At 39.9% G+C, this 16,767-nt stretch overlaps 1 long non-coding RNA gene across 1 annotated transcript in view; it reads left to right on the top strand.

Annotated features, from left to right (window-relative positions):
- LOC115933714 (uncharacterized) overlaps positions 1–15,072 on the top strand; it is a 49,501-nt gene extending 34,429 nt beyond the window's left edge. The window contains exon 3 of the long non-coding RNA XR_004069569.2: positions 13,961–15,072. This is a non-coding gene — a long non-coding RNA (uncharacterized lncRNA). The remainder of the gene's footprint in view (positions 1–13,960) is intronic.
- The last annotated feature ends 1,695 nt before the right edge of the window (positions 15,073–16,767 follow it).

Genomic DNA, 16,767 nt, shown 5'->3' with positions numbered 1-16,767 from the left:
TTTTCCATAACATGTATTAGTTTTATAACCTAAAAAAGTAAATTAAATTTTGGTTACTGCATAACTTTATACTTATAATACTGTACACTTAAAACAAAATTTCCATTTTTAGGGAATATAGTGACTATGAACGATCATGCCGGGGAACATTGTGCAGTCATTAAAAATAATGTCTATGAAGTGTTTGGGTATGACACTGAAAAATATCATAAGATAATATCAAATAACAAAGCCAGGGTTCAAAACTTTATTTACTATTTGATATCCACTGTATCAAAATGTATAGAAAATACAAAAAGGAATTATTACACTGTTATAACTGTCATTTAATTTTCACTAGATTGTGAGGTGATGAATTTTTCTTGTTATTTATATCTTATGTACATTCTGTACTGCATTTTTACAATCAGGCAAAGGTAAACTTAATACAATTGGAAGGCAAACACTTAGATACTCTTAGGTCTGAAATGCTAACATCCCGAGGTTGTACTTCTTAGCAGGCCTAGGAATAATTAGTCCTATCTAAAACATTAGAACTAATTTACGCTTTTAAATAGATCACATTTTTCTCTGCTTCACTTCTCCATTTTCCTTCAAGCATCTATCTTCCTTTGAATGCCTGCCACTTCTTTGTCTCAGGAAAGCTTAAATTTATTTCCAGCAGTTTTCTTCACATTCACATGAAAAATACACATCTGCTGCCACTGCTGCTACTGTGTGTGTGTGTTTCTTTTTTCATCTCTTATCTCAGGGAGAGTATGCTAGCATTTTTCTGATGATTTATGAAAAAGTAAATATAGTTTTCCAAGGCTATTCACCCCATGTAAATTTCTAATGATCCCAAACGTGGGGGTGTGTTTGACAATGATGCCTTGGTAAAAAGCCAGCTGCTCTTTTCATTTGAGCAATAGTCTGATATTATTCAACTCACTAAGTGAGCTTGTTTGTTTCAACAGCTGTTGACTTCATCTCCCGCTCAATGGATAAAAAGAAAAAGATAAAAAGAAAAGCTTCCCTCCATATCCCCGGCCTGGCTACCTTTCAGCAGGGCTCTTTACTAGGTGGTAGACATCTTATCCATTATTAGAATCAGGGACTTTTGAAGTTAGGAAAAATTTAATAGATTATAATTGCCAAGCACCCTCTTTGAGAAGTCGTTTTACATTGCGTACATTATGGTGTCATTAACCACTTTTTGTCAGATAAGAAAATTGAGACTCAAATCCATTAAGTAGCTTGCCTATGGTTACAAATCACGTGAAGTGAGAACTTTAACATATCTCGCTTTTCTCTCAAAGACAGAACTGTAAGTTCGAATAAACATTTTGGACTTAAGGCCTAATAACGGATATAAACCACAAAATTAATCTCCTGTTAGGCTTCTCTGCTTACATTTGTATACTTGCTTACAATCTTCAAGCAAGAGAACTCTGCCCTCTAGAAAGAAGACGTGGGCCCATTCTGCAGGCCCAGAGGATGCAGGGACAGCTGCAGGTTCACATTTCTCAGTGGCATCTATTCACATTTTTTGATTGCAAGTCTCAAGATGCCATTTCTTCCTTACCAAGGTCCTGGCTGTCGCATGGGATTGCTGAGGACGTAAACTAGGTTTCCCTTAAGGTCCACTGTTTTGTTTTTGTTTTTGAGATGGAGTCTCGCTCTTGTTGCCCAGGCTGGAGTGCAATGGCACGATCTCAGCTCACTGCAACCTCTGCCTCCCGGGTTCAAGGGATTATCCTGCCTCAGCCTCTCAAGTAACTGGGATTACAGGCATGTGCCACCACGCCTGGCTAATTTTGTATTTTTAGTAGAGATGGGGTTTCTCCATGTTGGTCAGGCTGGTCTTGAACTCCCGACCTCAGGTGATCCGTCTGCCTCAGCCTCCCAAAGTGCTGGGATTACAGGCATGAGCCACCAAAGTTCTACTGTTCTGATAGTTGGTCCTGGCCTGGTCTTCAGCACGGTCTCCCTTGGCTGTAGAAAAAGATGGTTTGTTTAAGAGCTGCCAAGGGATTTTCTGACTTTCTCACTTTGCCTTATGCTGACCAACTGAAGTCCGCCCTTTTCTCCTTTCCATTTATCATGGGACCCATCCACAGCCTTTGTAATGACCATTTACCTTGTACCTTCAAAAGCCAAAGAAAATTGCACAATCTAGCGTACCCCTTCTGTCAGAATCCCATCTGTATTAGTTTCCTAGAGCTTCTATAACAAAATACAATAAATTGGGTGGCATAGAACATGAGGAATTTATTGCCTCATAGTTTTGGAGACTAGAAGTCCAAAATCAAGGTATCGGCAAGGTTGGTTCTGAGAACCGTAGGGAAGAATCTGTTCCATGACCTCCCCGTTGGCCTCAAATTGTTCTTATTGATGTCCTGCGTCTTCTCACCATCTTTCCTCTAAGCATGTATGTCTCCGTGTTCAAATTTCACTTTTGTGTGAGGGCAACAGTGATATTGAATTATGGCCCACCCTAATGATATCATTTTAACTTGATTATCTGCAAATATATTATTTCCCAGTAATATCACATTCCCAAGTACTGGGGGTGAAAGTCAACATCTTTTGAGGTTACATAATTCAACCCATAACATTATCTTAATTTGCTCCAGGTGAAAGTTTTAGCAACTGCAATGCTCTAGTGTGTCAGGGCCCCTCTGGGCTCCATATACCCACTGTGATGGGGTATTTATTGCCACTTAGCTGGTGACTTAATTCTAGAATCCCACCCTCAGAATCTGCCTCCAAAAATCATCCATGCCCTCCTGACCAAATACCTTAGGCTGGACTTCCAGTAGCCGACTCTGAGACACAGATCATGAACAAGGTATTTATTAAGGGCCAGGAGAAGAATGCAAGAGAAAAGGAAATGAAGAACAGAGAAAGGCACAATTTTAGCCAACTCCCTGGCCTTAGCCAGACCTTTTGGGGAGCTCTAGACCATAAATTATGTCAGAATTTGCCTCATTTTGAGGAAAGGGAGTCAGGCTTTCAGAATCTTGCACAGTCATTGGCTATAGGCTTCCCTAGACAGATCTACACTACCAGGCATTCCAGGCTCTCTCTGGGAGGGTTGGACTGGCCCAAGGTCAGCCTCTGACGAAGGTCACAGGGGCAGACCATTTGGAAGAAAGCACAGAGAAGCTACAGGATGCATGCACATGGCTGGTAAAGTTGATAAGAAGGGGTCTGGGGAGAGCACGGAGAGAGTTCACTACCCAAAGCAATACACTTCTGCCCACTTGTGCTGACATTTACTGAGCTTCAACACAGGAATGTTTTAGATAAAACATTACTCTGGAACATTAAGGGAAGACCAAGAATGCCTTGAGATAGGACTCAGCATGTCCTGGAAGCAGGGTGCCATTTTGTGAGAGGGAGGTGTCCAGCAGAGGTAATTCTTGGATCCGTGGCACCTGCAGTGGACAACTTGCCAGGAGGAGCCACAGGAACCAGCCCCACTGGCTCAACAACGCCAATCATCAGCAGCAGGAGGCTCTGAGTAAGACCCTATTTGTGAGAGTCCCCTGAAACTTTAAAAGACAAACGCAGGAGAAGCGGCGGTGAAGATGGACTAAAGGCCTCACAGTAACAGGTCTGTAGGTAGAGCCAGAGAAATCAATGCTTACTGTTTTTAATGTGTCACGCTTTTTCTTCTTCCTTTTACTGCTAGATGGGGTTGGCAATCCTTTGTTGAGAACAAAAAGTATTTTACATTTTTCCACAGTGGTAAAGAAAAATTTACAGGGCTCATTAGAAATATTTAGTGGATGGAAAGTAGTTTGAAGGAATCAATGAAGTTGGAAATAATAATCAAAAGAAATCAGAAAGGGGTAGAGAAAGATAGAAATTTACAGATTTCAAAGCAGGGATACATGAGGAAAAAGGTTACATAAGTTCTCTCTTTGAAGCACAGCAGGTGTGCAGGAAGGGAATAACACCCATCCAAATGCTTGTGCTCAAGAGATTCAGGTTTCTCTTAAAGTGAGGTCCTGGGAGTGCAGACTGAATGTATTTGAGGAAACCTAGGTTCAGACAGGTTAATTGATTTTTCTCAGAGTTACACAGCTGTGGATTTCACAGCTTAAAGAAAAGTTACAAAAATCCTAATGAGAATTATAACTGAGAAGTAGATGTCTTTTTTGCTCACAGAATATTCTATGGCAAATCCTAGACTCAGGTTCTTATAGCCATAGCCCCAAGCTGTGCCAAACATCCCCACACACCCACTTTCCCATTCTCTCCAACAGACCTCATAAGTTATCTAACTTATGTAGTTATGTAGTTATGTAGTCTACGGCTATTTAGCCAACACCTGCACACAATCATCATTTATTAAATTGCTTAGGCAAACCAACATCAGCTTTGCTGTATCTGGGCAAATATCTCTCCTATATTTGGCCTTTTAGCCACAGTGTGATGATTGGAATGTGTCTTACAGAAAGGAAGCTTTCTCTGAGACCCATGCAAGGGTGAGGCCCCAAGCCTCTGACGGAGGTAACTTCCTGACTTGTGTTTGGGATTTCTCCAAGCTGCTGAAATAATACTTATAGTGTTTCATGGACACATGGAAATTTAACACCTCCAAAGTTAAGCCTGACGCTCTAAGGTGGAATGCAGAAAACGCAGAAAGCAGAGCAAGCGTAGGTGACGATTGCGTTTCACCTTCCTAGTGCCTTCATAGGGAGCTTCTGGATTTATGTCTCACTGGGTGAGGCCGCCCTCTCCTGGCCGACGATCCCACTGGCTCAGTCACAGCAGGAAAGCGAGAGCTGCAGGTTGCAGAAAGACAGAACTCCACTCTCAGGGGAAACTGCTGACAATGCCAAAAGTCGGAATCTCTTCACTGTCTCTTCACATCCCAGCTGTCAGAGAAGCTAACTTTAAATTTTAACTTAAGCAAGATTGTGTTTTTTATAGAATATTTCAACTCAGAGGGCAAATTTCATTCTAATGTGACAAAAGCAGCATTAGGAAAAGACTTGAAAATGTGTGCTTTTGAATGTGACCTGAGATATGGCTTCCAAAGCTGGCCATTGCTCTCCTGGCCCAGAGCCTGACCCTGCGTCATGATAGGAGAAGCTGAATCTCATGCTCTGTAAGAACCTGGCTTACTCCTTCATTAAATGTGAGCTCCTCATTCTCAGAAGTGGATCACTGTAGTTTGAAGGATCAACACTGATCAAACATACCCATTTCTGCCAGTTTTACTCCCCTCTATGATGTTACTAAACAAGAGAAGTTATTCTACAATTTATGTAAGTTATAAAATAGTAATTAAAGATTTTGGAATATGTGAAAAGTTAAACCACCACAATCCCCCTACCTACCTACAGTATTATTTTAATGTTTTTCCTTTTTCTCATTTTATATGCACATTTACACTAAATGTTTATGTGTACATATATATTTTAGCCTATAATATCTATTTTTATTTTATTATATTACTTTTGATTTAGTATGTGTTTTATTTACTATGTAATATATGACATAGAAATATATATTTTATATTATCACCTTACATTTATAGCTTTCTTCTGTAATGTTGATTAATTATCATCATGAGTAAATTATATTTAGAGAATATGCTGCAGCAATAAAAAGCTTAATAACAAGGAATGTGGACTAAAGTAGATCAGGGTAAGCCCACATCCAATTAAGAAAGCTCTTTGGACACATATATATTCCACCTTAGTCCTGGAAGCAAATGAAGCTACTAAAATGTAACTTACATTCTTAAGTTTTCCATGATCTGTGTACCCCTGTTGCCAAAGATATACTACAGTAAGAAAGAAGAGAATTTTATACCTGAAAGATTTTGGTCTGTGCTGGCTTGTAGGGAATATTCTCAAAGACTAGATTCAACTCTGTCTGCCGTTGTTCCTAATAAATTATCCAAGTATCCGAAAGTCTAGAGTTCATGCTGCCTCCAGCCATTGAGGCCATTCACCTGGTGAGATGCGTTTGCCCCAAAGAAACACGGGCCCCCTGGAGAATATATACCTGTCTGCAGTCATGTTCCGTTATGATTTTGCTTTCAGTTAGCCAATCATATATATAATTCATAGTAAGGGTATCAAGGTCTGTTTTTTTCCACCAGCAAGCCCATGGCAGTTTGGGAACCAGAGGCATTCAGAGTATCTGAAATCACTCCAAGCCCCAGGGTGGGCTGGACCTACCTGAGAGCCCTGTTACAGGGCTCTCATCTTTGATGAGAGCATCTAAGTGTCATAAAATGCTGACATTGGACCCAAAGATAAATTACCTTGAATGAAATGGGCTGGGACTTCCAATTAGCAGCAGAAATTCCAGGAATTTCCATATTACTTGGGACCCATATTATCAGCTAGATATAGGGAGTTTGGACTTAAAAATTCAGGAGCATGGGGATGCATGGTAGTGAATTCCTGTAATTTTATGTTGCCTTGGCATTCATTTTGAATATAAGTTGGACTTTCTCATACAAGAAACAGGGCTTAGTCACCCTTGGCACAATTTCCAGTTCTCTATTTCATCCCAGTTCCTTAATGTGGTAATCCAGATATCTGCCTTATACAATTGCCCCCTGTTGACCACCCTCCCTAAAAGACAGCTAGATATCACCTATTGGCTTACCCCACTGACTCCTCCATCCCCCATAGACCGCACAGATATGCTGCAGTGACAACCTCTCGGTTAACAGCATGGCCACATAGAACTTGCACCAGCTTGTTTTGCACCAGCTTGTCTAATTTAAACTCGCAAATTAGAACTCCAATGGAAACCCACCTGGATAATATCTTGGAGTCCAATAAAAGCTTTAGCACACAGGCCCCTCACTCTCTCTTTTGCTCTCCACTTTCTGGTTCTGGTTGAGCATGTATGTCTAGAATGGCTCCCCCTACCCATTGGCCCTACAAGGAGGGCTGCCCTTTTCTCTAATCTGTAAGTAATAAACTCCTTCTATTATTATATGGTTTTAGTTGCATTGCCTCCTCTGCATCTCATCTGACTGACACACCTGAATCTAACTTCTTTCCAAGGGAAAGCTCTCCTACACAATGGATATCTTGGTAGAAATAAACTGGACATAGGTCAGACAAGAGCCACAAGGGGGCCTGCTGGTATAAGCATGTTTCCTGTGAGCGGGACACCTGGTCATGGGTTGAACGCTTAGGCATTAGGCAACACTTAGACATTAGGCCATCCACTAGGATAAAGAAGTCACTGTAGACATCCATGACCAAATCACTGGAGCCCTGTCAATGCAGGGTTAGAATTCATACTCATTTTCCAGAGAGAAACCTCAAGAACAAATTAGAAAAACAAAATTGCAGTACTCACCCACAGCCTCCTGCTTTTAGAGAAGGGGGTGCCTGCAACTTTCCCACTAGCCTTTCACTCTCTGTCATTTCCCATCTCCATAGGAGATAAAAACTTTAGCTCACCCCTGCTAGGGAAGGGCAGAAGTAAGGAGAAGCTAGGCAGATGGTTGGAACTGATTACTTCTCATATTTCATCCTAATTTGCATTAGTGCTCAACTTTGCATCACTGTCTCTGTGTATATAATTTTTTAGTAAAAAAATTTCCTCTTCTTTTCAATTTTGAGCCTGAAATTGTGAACAATTTGATTGCTATTTGTTAGTCATATTAAGATTCTCTTAAAATATACTCACACATTGTTATGTATCTAGCAGGCATGTACTAATGTATGTTCTTGTAAAAATATGCCTATGGGTATTTAATGCTGGAGACAATTACTGTATTTCATTTCAACTTCAGTCCACAGCATGGGACCTCTTCTGAAAGTGCATGTACAAAAATGATTATGTCTAGTATAGCTCAAAGTATTATCTTCCCTTCTCATTCCTGGAGAATATTACATTTTTTTCCTCCCTCCAGAATTTTGTAATTACTATAGGAAAAAGAAAAATTAAACGATGCTAAATTTACCAAGTGCAGATCTTTCAAAACTTCACAGGTAAAGGTGTCACAAAAACATTTTTTTTAAAAAAATGGTTTTGTCACAGCTTTAATTAAAGAATTAGCTAAAGACTTGCTGTCTGAATATGAAATTATGCTATCTCACAAAATCTTTCCCTCTGTGATTAAAATTTGTAATCCTCATGTTCTTTTTTGATTTCCTGCTATATAAAAATATATATTTAGGGCAGGGCACAGTGGATCACGCCTGTAATCCCAGCACTTTGGGAGACCTAGGCAGGAGGATTACTTGAGCCCAGGAGTTTGAGACCAGCCTGGGCAGCACACAGAGACTCTGTCTCTGTGTCTGCGTGCGTGTGTGTGTGTGCGTGTGTGTATGTGTGTGTGGTGTATATACATGTGTGTCATATATATATATATATATATGACATATATATATATATATATATATATATATATATATATATATATCTCACATAAAAACTAATGTGAATTTCCTTTTCCTACCTGTACTGGAACAAGTTTAAAAGTCCAACACACATAGGGGAAACATTAAGAAATGTAAGTCATTGTCATCATCATGGTCATCGTCACCAAACCCTCATTTGGCTGGTGGGAAACAGATTCAAATTCAGTTCTGTTTGACATCTGAATTCAAGACATTCACATGTTGAGAGCTTAATCCTTATCCTTTACTGCCTCATGTATTCTGTGTAACCAAGAGAGATGATAGACTTGTATTTATTTGTGCCTTTACTTTGGTTCTACATGGACACCTATTCATCTTCTACATAAAACTGTATTTATCCCGAGCCAGTCTGGCTAGGCTTGTGTTCCTGAATATTGAGAGTTGTCTGAGTAAATGCTCTCTGTACATAATTTTATCCTATGTCATAAGTTTAAATCTTACCCAAATGCTGGTTATTTCTAAACTAACACGTCCAGCTTTGACCTCCCCTCTGTGTGCAGATTCAGACACCTGACTGCCAAATTAACACCTCTCCTGGGATACCTGAGAAGCATTCTGAATTTAACCACTCCAAACAGAAACTTTGATTCCTCCTTGCCCCAAATATGATGCTTTCCCTCACTTCCAGTCTTAGTGGAAATATCATCTCTAACTTATCCAGTGGCTCAGGCCCTCAATTTAAAAATCAGCCTGGATTCCCTATTTCTTACACACTCCACGTCCATTCCATTGGCAAAGCCTGTCAACTTTATCTTCACAACACATCCTAAATCGAGTTCTCACCTTTTTTGTAGCTACTACCCCAGGCCATGCTTCCATTATCTCTCTTCTAAATTACTGCAGTCACTTCTGACTGTTCCCTTTACTTCTATTACTATTTTTTTCACCACCTCAATCCCTGGCTATTTTCCAAACAGGAGCCAAAATGATTCTTTCAAAAACATAGATCAGATCACATCATTTCCTACTCAAGTTCTATAACAGATTTTCATCACATGAAACAAATCCATAAGTCTTCATCATTATCTCCCAGACCACAGGGAATCTAGGTCCTGCTCATCTTTTGTATCTGTTACTTACTACTTTTCCCTCTACCACTCTATATCACTTTTGCACTATTTTTCTTGCCGTTTATTAAACCTCCCAACTCTTGCTGCCTTAAGGCTTCTGATTGGCTATTCCCTCTTGCCCCAGATATTGTTGTGGTTCTTTCATCATTTCTTTCACTTCTGAGCCTTCTTTCCAACAATACTCTCTCTACACACACATTGTGTCATTCTATATTCAACCACACTTTATTTTTCCACATAGCCCTTATCACAACCTAACACTATATTATGCATTTGCTTCTTAACTTGCTTACTGTTTTCTTCATTAGAATGGTCACTCCACAGGGGCAGAGATTTCGCCAATTTTGCTCATCCTTGTATTAAAAGAATTTTTTAAAGTGCCTGGCACACAGTAGGTTCTAAAAATAAGAGTTGAATTTTAACATTATGCTTTTAATATTTTTTCTAAAATAGGCTTTTATGCTCTGTATTCTTAGATTATGCTGAACACAATTGTCTTTAAGATTTGCAGCATTTGTTAGAAATGCTAGTTGTGGTGCTCTGTTAGAAAGTACAGATCCAAGGCTGGGCGCGGTGGCCCATGCTTGCAATCCCAGAACTTTGGAAGACTGAGGTGGGCGCGATCATAAGGTCAGGAATTTGAGACCAGCCTGGCCAGCATGGTGAAACCCCATCTCTACTAAAAATACAAAAAATCAGCTGGGCACGGTGGCACGTGCCTGTAATCCCAGCTACTCAGGAGGCTGAGGCAGGAGAATCGCTTGACCCCGGGAGGTGCAGGTTGTAGTGAGCCGAGATCGTGCCACTGCACTCCAGCCTGGGTGACAGAGTGAGACTCCGAAAAAAAAAAAGAAGAAGAAAGAACAAACAGATATAAGAAAAGTATGATAAAAGTGTGGGAGGCTGCAGTTGAATATGGCTTTAGTTCTCATTTTGAACATCAATGTAACAGCCACGGTAGATTAATGGCTTCCCTACTTTCTTTTTTTTAAAGCATTACTGATTATTTTACTCATATTTTTCTTTCACATCTCTTACTTCTTATTCCATGAAATAAGTACATTTCTTTTCCTGCCCTTTCTTCCTGTTGAATGTTTATTCACACTTCAAAATGCAGGTAAAATGTTAGCTTCATCAGCACTCACAGTTATAACTTTTTCCTCCTCTTCCAATATATAGCTAATTATATACAATCTTACTATAGAATTTATTATGTTATTGCAATCTGATTGTTAAATAAACTAGATTTAGTGAGATGAAAGCAGAAAACATAGCTACTCACTTTATCCACTAACTTTCAAATTCCCACACCCAGAGGTTAGTTTCAGATCATAGAATTTGTCATTGTGTTCAGGTACTGAGTATTTCACCTTTAAGTAATACAAAAGCAGTATTATCTGACACTGTTTTAAAACTATATTTGGAAATACCAAGAATTTAACAGCCAAGATAACTTTGAAAAAGAACAAAGTTTGAGGATTTACATGATTAAATATCAAAACTTACTATAAAGCTAAAGTACATCAAACAGTAAGGTGTTAGAACAAGCATGGACACATAGAATAATAAAACAGAAAACAGATCAGAAACAGACCTTTCTATATATAGTCACCTGATTTTTGACAAAAGAACTACTACAATTTAGTGTGTAGAATGGCCTTTTCAATAAAAGGTGCTGGATCAACTGGATATCTATGAGAAAAAATTTATTTTGACCCCTCCTCATACCCTATACAAAAGCGAGTCTGTGATTTGCAAAAATCACATCAACTAGATCTGAGACCTTGGTGAGAAATGTAAAATAATGTAGCCTCTTAAAAAAGAACATAGGACATTATTTTTATAACATTGGGATAGGCAACGATTTTCCAAGCTGTACACAACTATAACCATAATTGATAAATTAAACTTTCCTAAAATTAACAATTTCTGCTCATCAAAAGACACCCATTTAGAGAGTGAAAATCTCAAGCACACACTGGGGAAAATTACTATATATATAACTAAGGATTTGTGTCCTGAATATATAAAAAGAAGCTCCTCAATAAAAATGGTCAAAGTGGTCAAAAGACTAGAACAGGAACTTCACACACACACTCTCACACACACACACACGGTCAATACGACATCATTACTTATTGGGGAAATGCAATGAGACACCACTACACAATGACTCAAACTTAAAAGACTATTCAATGTAAAATTTAATAAGTGAGGAAGTGGAACAACTGGAACTCTCATATACTGCTGACTACAGTATAAAGTTTTACATACACCTAGGAAAATTGTTTAGCAGGATCTACTTGTTTCAGTGTTCACTGGGTGGTCATGTTGTGCTGCAGGATAGACTGTCACAAGAATGTGGTCAAATGTGGTCAAGGTTAACAGGGAAAGAAGCGCCGCCCAGGGGAGAGACCAGTGCATGATTTGAGGTCACTGACAGCAGACAAGATGCCTAGCAGGCTCAAGTGGTACAGTGTTTACTTACACCAAAATAAGAGAGAGAGTGTTTACAAGATCCAGTCCCTTGAAACGTGCCAGTCCCCCATAGGCAGCAGATCCACTCCAAAGCCAAGGTGGGCAGTATGGCTGCAGGCATCCCACTTTATGCGGCAGTAAAAGAATCCCCTCCCCAAAACTTACCTTTCCCATTCCCTCCCCCAGCTGTGGGATCTGAAATACAAAAAGCTGGGGAGAACCATTCATACATTCACTTAATCAGAACAAAGGAGTGCACACACTGACTCAGAAGCAGGGAAAGATAGTCCCACACAAGGTGACAAGCCCAGGTCAAGCTGCAAGGACTCTATCTCTTGATAAGGAAGTGTTCCAGGCCCAAGCCCATTCTTATGTAGCTGAGTGGGGGTGAGTATGAGACCGCCTTTGCCTACATTACGAATGTTCAATGTGGTCTTCTGTGACCCAGCAAGTCCACTCCTATGCACTTTACCTGTGAGAAGCACACGTACAAATATGTTCATAGTAGTTTAATCCCTAATAGTCAAAGCATAAAAACAATCCATCCATCACTAGTGGAATGGATAAGCCAGTGGTGATACATTCGCACCACAGGGATCTATACAGCAGTAAAAATACGCTGCCGACCACACGACCCTCAGCATGACACCCACAGATATAATGTAGGGGGAAAGAAGCCAGCCACAAAAGATTTCATAATGCATAATTCCGTTTATGGAGAGCTCAAGAAGAGTTAGCCATCTAAAGTGATAGAAATCAGGTTATTGTTTGTTTCCTGAGAAGTTCTGGCTAGGGTTTACATGGGTGGAGATAAGAAAAAAGTCATCCAGCTGTACATTTAGAATTCTTGACTTATGCATTGTATGTTTGCAAAAAAAAGGAAAAAAGTGCAACCTAGTCTAAAATACCTTCATTTCCAGCTCCCCGTCCCACTCCCAGGCTTGATTCGAGGTTCTCCAGGCTTGCAGAGGAGTAGGGAGTAGCACGTGCACTTTTCTTCTTTCTTCCTTTATTCCAGTCTTACCTGCTTTCTAGCTGACCTTAAGGTCAGGCACAGGAGTGAGAGAGGATTTGAAGAAAAGGCCAGATCTTTCTGGACTGGGGCTTCTGTGAAAAATTCCCAAATTCTTCCCCTTTAATCACCCCTTGGATGGTGATTGTGTAAGGGACAGCCTCCCAGGGCACCGAGTCCCCCAGGGCGGACGTTTCCCGAGGTGCCCCTGGCACAGGTGGCTCTCAGTCACCTTACCCGGAGCCAGTTCTCTGGGGCTGAGTCTCTTAAGATGTCTACAGTTCTGCTACCTCCCATGAGATAAACTCTTCCTACACGAAAATCCCGCTACCTCTGCCTCTCTATAGAATTACGGACTCTTCTGATCATGTCGTTCTGCCTGCGCTCCATCACACAAAACACTCCAGCTTCTTTCACAGAGAGGACTCCAGTCAACAAGAGTCACGCCCTGTTCCTGTCTCCTCAACTCCAGGGCTTCTGGTGCTTTTTGTTTTTTTTGTTTGTTTGCTTTTTGTTGTTGTTGTTGGGTTTTTTTTGTTTGTTTGTTTTTTCTTGAGGCGAAGTCTTGCTCTGTAGCCCAGGCTGGAGTGCAGTGGCGCGATCTCGGCTCACTGCAACCTCTGCCTCCCGGGTTCAAGCAATTCTCCTGCCTCAGCCTCCGGAGTAGCTGGGACTACAGGCGCCCGCCACCACGCCCAGCTTATTTTTTTTGTATTTTTAGTAGAGCCGGAGTTTCACCTTGTTAGCCAGGATGGTCTCGATCTCCTGACCTTGTGATCCGTCCACCTCAGCCTCCCGAAGTGCTGGGATTACAGGCAAGAGCCACCGCGCCCGGCCCGGGCTTCTGCTCATTAAGCCATTCTTTGGATGCCACTTTCACTCTTCTTGAGGTGGTGGGGGAGGAGGGGTCCAAGGAAGGGGGAGGAGCACAATTTGCCCACAATTCTCTTCAAGGAAAACCCCACCAATTTCATTTCTTCAATATCCTGGCCTCCTCTTTGCAGATGCTCTTGTTTGGAGGTGCCTATGGGCTAAGGTTTGCAGAATCAGCTCCGAGACCACCCCGACTGGGACGTCAGATGAGATGGTCTGTCCTCTTCAACTAATGCCCATTGTCCTTACTGTGGAGTATCAAAAGAATAACGGACATCACTGGAGAAAATGCACTTAACATCCTGTTATAAAACACATTTTTATTTATTTTTTTCACATGACTACTTTTCTTTTCACCCCCTACTTTATTCACACGTTGAGAACAGACTGAAATGCATGTATTCCTATCCTAAGTGCTCAGATCTGATACGGACTGATTGCTGGAAAACAATGCATGAGAGTTTATATTCATTTAGGAGCAACACACCAGTCTTCTAAACTTATTCTGATTTAGACATGTATAAAAGTACAATAGCAGTGCATCTGTATCTGTCAGAATAAGCTAGCTTATGTTACAATTGTATATAAAACCATAGCCTCAGTGACTTAAAACACAAAAGCCTCATTTCTCACGCATGCTACATGTGCATTGCAGAGGAGTTTGTGCATCATAATGACTCAGGGATCCAAGCTGACTGAGGCTCCATCTCCACTTGTTTCCATGATCACAGACACAGGAGGAAAGGGAGGGAAATGTGAAGGACATGCTGGTTTTACAAGATTTTGCTCAGGAGACAGATGTCAATTTCCCTCACAGTTCATTGATCAAAGCAAGTTGAAAGGAGAAGGTAGATATGAATGGGGTAGAGAATTCTAATCCTCTCCTAAAGAGATAATGAATATTACTCCCAAATATTTTCCCCAAAGCTAGGAGAAGAGGCTTCAAATTCAACAAATCAGGCTGAAAAGCCTATACTCTTAATCCTATCAATCTATCTGAAACATACTGTGTAATTACTATACATAACTATATATGCTATCTCGGAACACATACAAACATACACATACTCACACAAATACATAAGTAGATGTATATTCCTTTTTAGCGTATTACAAAATGTAAAACCATTCTAGATTTCTGTCCACATCTAGACCTCCCTTTGCCCCAATATTACAAACTTGGTGCTCATACTTTCAATGTGCATATTTTCATAATTTCATAATAAAGGTATTAATAAAAATATATTGTGCTTCATATTTAAATAAAATGATATTTTTGTCACTTGCTTTTGTCACTTTTACTCCACATTACATTTGAATTAACTACAGATTTTGTTAATTCCTCTTAAGTTTAATTGACATTATAGTCACACTGCAAAGACACTGGATCATATACTTGATTTCTCAAGAGTCCATGGGTCAAATACTTTTTTGTTCTGCTTTAAAATTTATTTTACTTAAAAAGTTAGGAAGTCTTGACAAATGCCAAAGCAAATGTGTTCTGTGGCTTCTTTCAGTTTTGTCTATGATGGAATCAGGAAGAGAGACTTTCAGTCAAAGCAGGAGGGCACCAAGTTAGATTACAAAGTTGATGCACAGTTACTTATTCTAATCCTGAAAAAAAGTTCAAAAGCTCTGCATATCACAAAAACCCCAACAACTGGAAGGTACCATGTATTACAATGTGTCCCAATACATGGCTTCGAAGACTAGAAACCAGTGTACTTGTAAGTGATCAGATATCTTCTGGATGTTCTAGATGATATAACTAGCTGCTATGGTTTGGAAGTTTGTCCTTTGCCTCATGTTTCACTTGGATCCCCAATGTTGGAGGTGAGGTCTATTGAGAGTGTCTAGGTCATAGGAGCAGATCTCTCATGAATGGATTAATGCCCTCCCTCAGGGTGAATGAGTTCCCCCTCTTAATTTCTACAAGAGCTGATTGTTAAAAGAGCCAGGCACCTCCCCCTCTCTCTCTTGCCTCCTCTCTCTTCAGGTGATCTCTGTACTGGCTGATGCCTTTCACCATGAGTGGAAGCAGCCTAAGGCCCTCACCAGATGCAGATGTCCAATCTTGAACTTTCCCACCGTAAGAAGAGTGAACGCCTGTAGTCCCAGCTACTTGGGAGGCTGAGGCAGGAGAATGGCGTGAACCCGGGAGGCGGAGCTTGCAGTGAGCCGAGATTGCGCCACTGCACTCCAGCCTGGGCGACAGAGCCAGACTCCATCTCAAAAAAAAAAAAAAAAAAAAAAAAAAAAAAAAAAAAAAAAAAAAAAAGAAGAGTGAACGAAATAAGTCTTGTTTCCTTAGAAATTACCCAGCTTCAGGTATTCCTTTATATCAATATTAAATGGACTAAGACAATAGCTGATGCCAATTCTGTAAACAAGAATGTCAAGGGTTCAAAAATACAATATCTTTTTCATCACTTCAACACAACTTTGAGTCTGAAGTAGTCACTATACTCACACAAAGCACTAGCACAAAGCATTTCTGTTTAAAATATATTATCAAAATACACTTTCAAAGGTGCAAAAATAAACTCCTATAATCATACAATAACATTTTGGGAGCCTACTGTAACTATTTTGAGGTTCATGTTTTCTTTTTAAAATCAGAAGTAAAAGTTTTCTTCTTTAAGTGGAAACATTTGGTTTTTGGAAATATATTGAGATTTGACCCCTTTAAGGTTCCTATTTTTATAACTTGATTTTAATTTGTTGATGTCACACATGTTAAACAATATATTTTATGCTGAAGTCAAAATTCATCAGATTTCTCTGAATCCAAAGGTTTTAAGTGAATTTCCAAAGGTTTTAATTTCCAAAAGCTTCCAAAGCTTTTAAGAGAATTTGTAATTAGACAGGGGCTATAAAATGTTGTAATTTACTCTTACAGATAGATCAGTGATTATTACATTTCACAATATGTATTAAG

The sequence above is a fragment of the Gorilla gorilla genome, chromosome 11, assembly GCF_029281585.2.
Source record: "Gorilla gorilla gorilla isolate KB3781 chromosome 11, NHGRI_mGorGor1-v2.1_pri, whole genome shotgun sequence".
Taxonomy (NCBI): domain Eukaryota; kingdom Metazoa; phylum Chordata; class Mammalia; order Primates; family Hominidae; genus Gorilla; species Gorilla gorilla.
The sequence above is the reverse complement of the archived record's forward strand: the minus strand, read 5'-3'. Positions and strand labels throughout refer to the sequence as shown.